Source organism: Phalacrocorax carbo, chromosome 17 (genome assembly GCF_963921805.1).
Source record: "Phalacrocorax carbo chromosome 17, bPhaCar2.1, whole genome shotgun sequence".
In the NCBI taxonomy this organism is placed as follows: Eukaryota; Metazoa; Chordata; class Aves; order Suliformes; family Phalacrocoracidae; genus Phalacrocorax; species Phalacrocorax carbo.
This window is the reverse complement of record NC_087529.1, coordinates 8436765-8437041: the sequence shown is the minus strand read 5'-3', so window position 1 is coordinate 8437041 and position 277 is coordinate 8436765.

Here is a 277-nt window from a genome sequence, read left to right as displayed (position 1 = left end):
GCTGGTGCAGAAAGCCGGGCAGACGCACCAGAAGCCCCCTCCCCCGCCCCGTTTCCGTCCCTGCACCCCGACCATGCCCTGCGTGTTCATTAATTAAACTAATTTAATCTTTTAAACGATTCCCTGCACGGCCTCGTCCCACCCCGCACGCCCTTACAGCGCCGAGCACCCACCGCCCCCTCCCCCAGTACAACCCCCCCCTCCGGCCGCCGTCACTTGGTACGGCCCGCTCCCCCCCCACATCCCCACGCGGGTGGTAGGCGCCGCGGGCGCCGAT